Source organism: Fringilla coelebs (assembly GCF_963513975.1).
Source record: "Fringilla coelebs genome assembly, chromosome: 6".
Lineage (NCBI taxonomy): Eukaryota > Metazoa > Chordata > Aves > Passeriformes > Fringillidae > Fringilla > Fringilla coelebs.
The window spans coordinates 43,412,746-43,420,824 of record NC_140034.1 but is presented as its reverse complement, the minus strand read 5'-3'; positions in this window follow the sequence as shown (position 1 = coordinate 43,420,824).

Here is an 8,079-nt window from a genome sequence, read left to right as displayed (position 1 = left end):
GTGCTATCACTTCCCACATGGGTGAAATTCAGAAGGGAGAGCAATGCTAAGTTAGTTTCTGGGTTTGAAAACATATTTGTCAATTCAGTCCAAAGGCCTTTTCTACAGAAAGAGTTTGATAGCTTACTCATACTTGTGTCATTCGAGTGATACATTCTTGGGCTGCTTTTCTCCAGGGGGGGTGCATTTACTAGGGCATCTCTTGAATGCAGGAATACTGCCAGTGGAAGGAAACAACTATGTGTGTTCCATCTTCCTTGTTTTCATGTGTGTTCCCATTTAGCTGTATTTCTTGAAAATCGCCTGCTAATCAAGTGAGTTTAAGGCTGGTAGGAACAGCATGAGGGGGCCCGAGATCCTTGGAGTACTGCTATGAAATCAGCTGTGGTTTTTGGAGTGCTAACAGCTTGAGTAAAGCCTTGCTGTAGAACTGGAGACGAAGCAGGGGTGATTTTACATTTGCCATGTGCGGGTGGGTGAAACTCAAAAGACAGTTGCAGGTAAGTTTGGTGCCATGGATTACGATAGCACCGCAGGGATCCGTTTTGAGAGGATGGCTGCTCCAGCTGGTACGGATGCAACTTTATGGAATGCCTAAAATACCCTAAAGCTTTCAGTTGATCAGAAAATGGTGATAGATCTTATCTTTCCCCCTTCTTATCCATTCCTCCTCTCTGTTGGATTGTTTATTTATTGTACTAAAGAGGTAAGTGTATTTTTAAATTCTCAAACCACTCCAACCATTTTATTTTTCTGAGCCTGTGTGACATTTTTGTTTCTTGCCTTTCATAGCTAGGTTTTGGTGTGGTAATTGCTTATTAGGGAGATACAATTTATTTCAACCAGATTAAATCATCTGTTAGTGCATCTAATTCAAATTTGTCTTTATCTTCATTCTGGTCAGCTAAGTGATTCTAATGAGCTTTTATTCTCACCCAGGCACATCAGAGTGTTTTGCAACCTCATATCATGCCTTTTAATAGCCATAAAATTTTTTTCCAATTTTTGAATGATTTGAGTTCTAGGAATCAAAAAAATTGTTTGAAATAACTCAGAGCATCTATGGTAGAAAACAAACAACTTTGTTGTCTTAGATGCTGCTCCTATATATTTATTTTTCTGCGTGTTCTTTACTATGAGCAGATCTCTTTAGTTCACATTGAATTGGCTTGCTCTCTGTTATTATTGATTTCTTACATTTTTAAATGAGTGGATGTACTATCATGTATATAGATGTGAAGTAGTACTCTTGCTTTGAACTGGCTGTAAACTCCAAAGGGACTTCAGGGGTCTCTCAGCTTCAGAGAAGGTTGTCAGACCAGGGTGGGATATACGCAAAGGTTTTTTCCCCTCCTCATATATTTACTCTCACTCTTAAGCAGAGTTTCACTTTGAGTTTCAGGTTTGATTTAACCTCAGAAACTCAGAGCACAACTGAGTGAATACCACTGAATTTCTTTATAAATGCTTTTGTTATCATAGCCAAGTTAGATCTGTTTGTGAAGTTGTTTGAGATGTGTGGTGAATAAAGGCATGGTGTGGGTCAGGTTGGAAGAAGGAATATGCAAAAGGTGGGGATGGAAAAGAGGGATGCTGCTGTCTCTGTTGTGGAGATGGGTGTGTACCAGGAAGATAAGGAGGGTGAGATCTTGTTTTGGGTAGCCAGTGTTTTGTGGCAGTAAAATTGTTGATTGTATGATTGCGTACCAGAGTGTGAACTTTGTATCAAGAGGGCTGTTTTCCCCAGTTCTGCTGATGTCACTTTGATAACATATTTACACTCAATAGTTAAAATCTATCCATTTTAATTACAGATACGTGAGGCCAGTAGAACACGTCAGGACTATTTATGGGACATCAAGTTGCTGCCTTTGTGGTGGTGAAGCCAGGAACAAAAAGACACCTTTTGGTATTCAGTCTTAGGAAGGGAGAGGTAAGGAGAGGTAGATCAGATTCATCCTTTCCTCTCCAACCCTATCGAATCATTAGAAAGGTTCATTAAAGCAGCTTACAGGGATATTTTTGTTTGATGAATAGGATCCTGGCTTGCAAGGTTGAAGACCAGGCTAAGTCGCTTCACTGGCTTAGCAACTTTTATTTCCTCAGCCAGAAAATTGAGCGAATTATTTTTACTCTTATTAGCATGCCTCCAAGAGCTCTTGATGAAAGGAGTGATTTGCAGGACTGAGTGGCCCATCTGCCTGGGGCTGAGCCTCCCTGGGATCCCTCAGGGCTTTCCCATGGGGTAGGGGAGGGTGATGGTTTTTGGGACTCAGAAACAAATGCCATTAATTTATGGGTGAAAGAAGCTGTCTTTAAAATTTGTGACTTGAATCAATCCTATTGACAAGACTGAAAGACCTGAAAGCTGGTCTTACACTCTTCCACTTACATTCCTGAACTGAGAATGTTTCCTAGCATGGGCTGTACTCCTGGTGCTGGCATGAGCACACCTGGAGGTAAACATTTCCTTATTTGAGGAGCTGCTCACAAGACAAAGCGTCACCACTTTTCCATGCTGCTTCAGGACTTGATTCAAACCATATTAAGATCAATATTTAGTTCAATTCCTGTTGTTTTATGGGTTGTACATTAAGCACTAAACTTTTCATAGGTCAGTCAGCCAAAGGTGTGAAGGCATGAAAGGATGAGGGTGTAGGAAGGAGTATGCCTTGAAACTGGACCCTAGCCTGCTTGTACATTTTTGACCCTTTTGCTTTCAACAGCTGCTGAAGTGTATGTATCTAAGACACAGCTTTTGATCATTGTTGGCCAGAAATAGCCTCTGTTATTATTGAGTGAATCTCAATTTTATCATCTTCTCTCCTGAAAAGTAGGAGACATGATGATCAAACCTTTTTTGATATTAAGAAACTGAGCAGTTGGGAGCTATAAGAGGAACTGAATGTATTGTTAATTTAGCATTGGCAAATAGTGCCCATGTAAGAATATAAGTGAAATTCATGCATGTGCCATGTGTAATTATGATGAGCTACAAGGCTCCAAGTTACGGGTTGTGAGCTGCTTTTCCACTTCTCAGTGGGGCTGCACAGCAGGTAAAAGAGGGATTTTTGTCAGAAGTGGTGTCTTCAGATCTTGTCAGTTGAACTCTCATCAAGAGTTTTGCCAATCACACACTTTGTTAAAGATTTATTGGGCTGGAAGAAGAATAAGCTAACAAGAATCTGGTTAGCTCTCTGCATACTCTTTTGTGTCTGAGGCAGGATGGGACTGCTCATTAAGCTTTGTAGGCTTAGTACTGTAGGGCATTTTTCTAAAGATTACGCTTCTTCTGCAGTCAAAATGATTACAAAACACTGGGGTGCATGTTGCAGTGTCCAGTTTGTGTATTCTATGATTGTAGGTCATCAATGTCACAACTACATGAAGCACATAAAAGACAAATATAAGCAAGTGTATATTTTTCTTCATGACAGGGCTATTTTTAACATTAAAAATAATTAAATGGCAAAACATCAGTGATGTCAGGATAACTCATCAATCTCTATTGCTCTGTTTCATTCTCCACTATTTCTTTCCCTCCTATTTTGAAGTTACTTTTGGACCTGTGGCTTTTTGGCGTGAATTTGTTGTGAAGTAATGTTGGTGAAGGTTTTCTTCTAAGAAGTAAAAACAGTTGTAGATTTTTCTGCCATGTCACTTCTGTTAGCAGCTGTTGCTCTGAGTTTCACAGAGAAGACATCAGAGGAATTTTAAAAGGTCTGTTCTGTTAAATCTCAGTTACCATGGGCCTTTTGTTTATTTGGCCCAAGATTATCATGAAGATTCATAATTTGGAGACCTTGGTGCCAATTTTTCATTTGGGTTCTTCTTTCTTTAGTAGAGAAAGATGTTGAAGTAGGGGTGGCTCCTGATCTTGCTTTTCCTCCAGACAGTCAGATGTATTATGGTCTGTTGGGAGGGAAAGGTCAATTCATGAAATCATTTTATAATGATTTCTCTGTTGTTTTTCATGGCTAACAGAAAACAAATAATAAAAGTTTCCTAGTTTATGACTGTAATGTTTTTATAAAAGTCCGTATCTATGTGTGTTGGAAAAGGACTTGTCTCGATGCTCAATTATTTTCTTTGAAGATTCATATTAATCCTAAAAGTGTTTACTCAGATGTGATGAATTACGAGTGGCTGAAATTACATTGTTGTCAGATTGACTCATGGTCCTGCTGTGCTGCCTCAGTTGGGGACATTGACTTTCATCTTTGCGGCGTTAGCTCCCTTGGAGACCTGAGTTTTACACAGATGACTTATCACATATCTGCCTGGTTAGAGGTCTAGAGGCTTTTGGTAGCTGGACTTTGAGATGATAATCAAGGATAAGGAAAACAAAAGGTCTGGGGGGTAGGACATCTGGAAGGGAAGAGCAATACCCATCTCTCTGACTTAGTCATGACAAGTGTCTTGCCAAAAAAGGTGCGCAGGGTCACTAAGCAAGATGAGGAGAGTGGGGAGTGTTTTAGGATGTATCAGCTGGCAAGCAGTTTGAAATCCCCTGATGCCATGTAAAGCATTACCCCAGCAGCTGAACCACGTGGCAGTGAAAAATTATCTGGTGTGGCTCTATATCTTATGCAGTCAGTGCACTTCAGTCTCTGACTCTTAATGTCTTTTATAATTGATGGAGAGAATGCTGCTTGGTGCCTGGAACATGCTGCATCCTGGTGTCTCCCATCATTCTGTGTAAAAGGGGAAAAGTAATTTCTTTGTAAGCTTTTTCAAGTTCTGTGATTGCTCATAGGATTGTGATTATTAGAAGTTGAGTTTTATTTTGTAGCCTTCTAAATCACTTTAATCCTTGCAAGAAGAAAATGCAGGTGTGAAGGAGTTTATAGTGAAAGCCTCTAGAAGAACAGTGTGTTTCTGAGCATTTCTGCCTAATTCTGTGAGACTTTTCACAGCAAGATGAAAATTGTTCCTTGCTCAGCATTTTGCTAAATGCTGTTTGTTCCCAATAGCTCAAATAGCCTGAATACCATGAAGGCTTCTTACTAACCTATAACTATGTTAATGCCTTTCTTGCCACAGGGGTATTTCTCCCAGTAAAAAGCCAAAAAATTGCACACTGCAGAATGCACACCACAGATATTGCCAAGAAACTGCTGCTGTAACCTCCCTGTGAAAATGAAGCGTTATTTACAAGGCTTCCTTGCTTTGGGGAAAACATTCATTGGAAGCTAGTTGCTGTGAAAGGAAAATCTGGTGTGATGAAAGTGTTTGGTTGGGTTCAAGTGCTCTGTTGTACCTTCAGGTAGGGGCACAGGCTCTGCAGAGTACATGTTACAAAAGTCAGTTTTTTAGAAAATGCTCTGTTACTGTGAGCTTTATGGAGCTCTGAAAACAGTTTAAAGGGGCTGTGGGCATGGGGAGAGAATGCTTCTTCTCACAGGCTGGCATTTCCAGTTCTGGTAACATGAGGGTCAGTTTTGCTTGGATACCATTTAGGGTTAGCCTGCCTTCAGAGAAGAGTCTGGTGGGCCTGCCATTTAATAGTTACTGCCTTTAGATAAGATAGGAGAGATTTGAGTCTTTGAGTCCTGGAGAAATGAGACTATGAATCAAATCCTAAAGCTGAAGATCTTGCTTTAAATTCCTGATGAGATTCTAAAGTAAGGTTGGCTTGATGGTAGCATACATTGCAGGCTGGGTTGGGAAAGGAAGAGGGGTGTCTTATCTGCTCTTCCCAGGCAAGAGCTTGTTTTTGTCTGACCTGGTGACTTTTAACGGAGATTAAGGAAAAAAGCATGTATGTTGCAATGAGCTTAAGCACATTCCCTAGGTAAGCAGTGCTCAGGAAATTCATCATGGGGCCCGGTGTAATGCCCTGGTTCTGCTGTGTGGAATCAGTCTTGTAAATCCCTAGCCCAAGCTCAGAAGAGACCTTTCTGATCGTGCTGTTCTACTGTTTGCACAGAACGGGCCAAAGAATTTCCTACCCTAATTTATATACCTACATTTATTTATGTTAAGGCAAGGAGGTTGTTATATTGTTTTACATTTCTGAATTTAAGCTTTCCCCTTGCAGCTTAATATAATTCAAATGAATATGAATGCATCCTAAGAAATTATTTCATTGTTGGGGAGAAGGGTGCTGCCTGCCATTGTGGCACCTGGGGTAGTGGTAAGAGGAGGCTTGTGGGTTAGCACATCTTAACCACTGCTTTCTAGCCCTGTTAAATGCCTGCTAGAAATAATGCTTATATTGCATTTTATACCTCTGAAAGTGAAAGGTGTCTCTGCCTGTGGCAGGGGGGCTGGAACCAGATGGTCTCTAAGGTCTCTTCCAACCCAAATCATTTTGTGTTTCTATGTGTAAAGATTGTTAAGTGAGAAGTTTTACAGTGTGCTGGGAGAAGTGAGCTGTCACTCATTCAGCTCCTCATGCTGTCAGCTTGTAGACAAACATTGGCACGAGCTCTTGTTTTGCAACAGAAGCAGCCTCTATACTTGGGCTTTGCCTGGCGGCCACCCTTTGCTCTGCTATGAAAAGAACCTGCCTCGGCTCTCCAAGGTGCTGTAGCTTTTTCCTCTGGTGATTCTGATGTGGTTACAGTTGTCAATGGAGAAATTGCTGGCAGATTGAAAATGTGTGGGCAATGTCAAATGAACTGGTGCTGCAAAATGTACACAAAAGATCCTGCTGATGCGGTTGTACTAGTTTACATTTAGTCTTAATGTCTAAAAGTTATGACTTTGTTTTTATTTTAATTGTAACAGAGCAGGCAGAGAATCAACAGATTGCTGCTCTTTCAAGCAACAACAGTTAAGGCTAAGCTTATGTCACAAAAGACTGTCTGGGCTTTGTAATCTCTGAAGGCAGTCAGGAGTTGTCTAAAGGCAGGAAAAAGTTGCGCTTGTAGCCGTGTTCCACTATCACAGAGATCTCTGCAAACTGTATTTAGCTTGTGAGGGTATAACAACAGTATTTATTTCTTGAATAGCACCAAGAATGATAGTGCTGTGTGTTTCAGTGCCCAAAAAGTGAAGTGTTTTCTCCATTCCTTGTTGGCAGGGCATGTGGTGTCCATGGCACAGCAAGGGCCTTGCGAAGGCTTCATGGTGATTGATCAGAATCTGCCAAGGCTGTGCAGAACTGGGGTAACAAAGTGAGCTCAGCATAAAATGGGGCTGGCCAGGTGGGAAGAAAGCTGTTTTCTGATATGTAAGAGTTGATTATAGTTTGGGCAGTGGAAAGATTTTCCTGGGGCTGAACACCAGTCAAGTTAGTGCAGACACATAGCATTGTTTTTGTCTGACCATCTCTCTTTTCACCTCGTGCTGAAGATGTAGTAGAAAAGAGATTTTGCTTTGCATCTTTCATGTGCAGTTCAGTTACACAACTCTTTTTTTGTTTCTTTTCCCCTCTGCTCTCCTGTGTCCCACATCTCATTCTCAAAACTGCCAACTACATCTATTGCTTGTATTTATCTAAAGTGGGAGGATTTCAAAGTACAGAAGCTTTGCCAAAGTTTTTTTGTGGCTTTTATTCAAGCTTGCTTCTTCTATTTCTGTGGTTTACTTGGGGCTACACAGTCATCTACATGGAGATGATGATCAGAGTGGAAAATACGGGCATTTCGTAATTGGCCTAGCAATTACTTCTTGTGCTGTAGAAAAACCAGAAACATAAAAGCCCTGCTCATGCTCAAAATATCTTCATGTTAGAACTCTTTTGAAGAAGCTCCTTATTATATTCTTTTTGTAGTGAACTGATAGTAAGTGGGTTTATTCCCTTGCACAACACTTCTCAAAAAAAGAGCACTGTGTTAGTCTATTCATCTTTTCCCATTGTTCATCTTTTGTACCTCTCTAGTGGAATAGTTTTCTCTTTCTCCAGTTACTGCTATTTAATACACAGGCTGAGTGGCTAACTTTATTTAAAGGTATTTGTAAGTCCTCTGGCAGAAGAGTTGAGGCCTCTCTGTTCTTGCATCTCTGCTAATTGAAGTCGAAGGAGAGACCATGCTTGCATTTCTGACTGGCTCAGCTGGGTCATTGTTTGAGGGGCAAGATGGGAAATAGGGCTGTTGAAGAACTCTGGAATTCCAGAGTCTTCCCAAAGCT